General features: G+C 30.4%; 1 protein-coding gene across 3 annotated transcripts in view; it reads left to right on the top strand.

Annotated features, from left to right (window-relative positions):
• The window catches only part of tfdp1b (transcription factor Dp-1, b), a 40,896-nt gene that overhangs the window by 6,836 nt on the left and 33,636 nt on the right, over nt 1-424 (top strand). The gene's annotated exons all lie outside the window — the stretch shown is intronic.

Raw genomic sequence — 424 nt, 5'->3', positions numbered from 1 at the left:
GAGCCTCATTAAATGTCTGAAAATGTACCTACAAGCCACTTTTGTGTTCTTCTGTGCCATGTTTGTGTTCTTCTGTGCCATGTTTGTAGTACAAATACATTTTTTATTAATACTAATTTCATATGATTGGTAAATTATTTGTCTTATTCTACTTCTTATGTTGTTTTAAATAGAAATTTGAAAAAGCTTATAAACACAAATTTTTGAATTTGACATTTGAATTTTGAATTAAACCATTACAAAAGTAAAAAGAAAATACCCCTGTAAGTCACTTTAAGTAGTCAAATGTCACCTCGTATTAAGAAGGCAAATTTTTATAAGAATATTTGATTATTGATCAGAAGGTGCTCCTACATTTTTTAAATTAGGGGGACATGCGCTCCTAATTACAAGACAAACACTGCTCCTAAACTGGGGGTGTGAC

The sequence above is a fragment of the Sinocyclocheilus anshuiensis genome, unplaced genomic scaffold (assembly GCF_001515605.1).
Source record: "Sinocyclocheilus anshuiensis isolate Anshui unplaced genomic scaffold, SAMN03320099.WGS_v1.1 scaffold2063, whole genome shotgun sequence".
Lineage (NCBI taxonomy): Eukaryota > Metazoa > Chordata > Actinopteri > Cypriniformes > Cyprinidae > Sinocyclocheilus > Sinocyclocheilus anshuiensis.
Note: the sequence above shows the minus strand (reverse complement) of the source record. Positions and strands in the feature narration are given on the sequence as shown.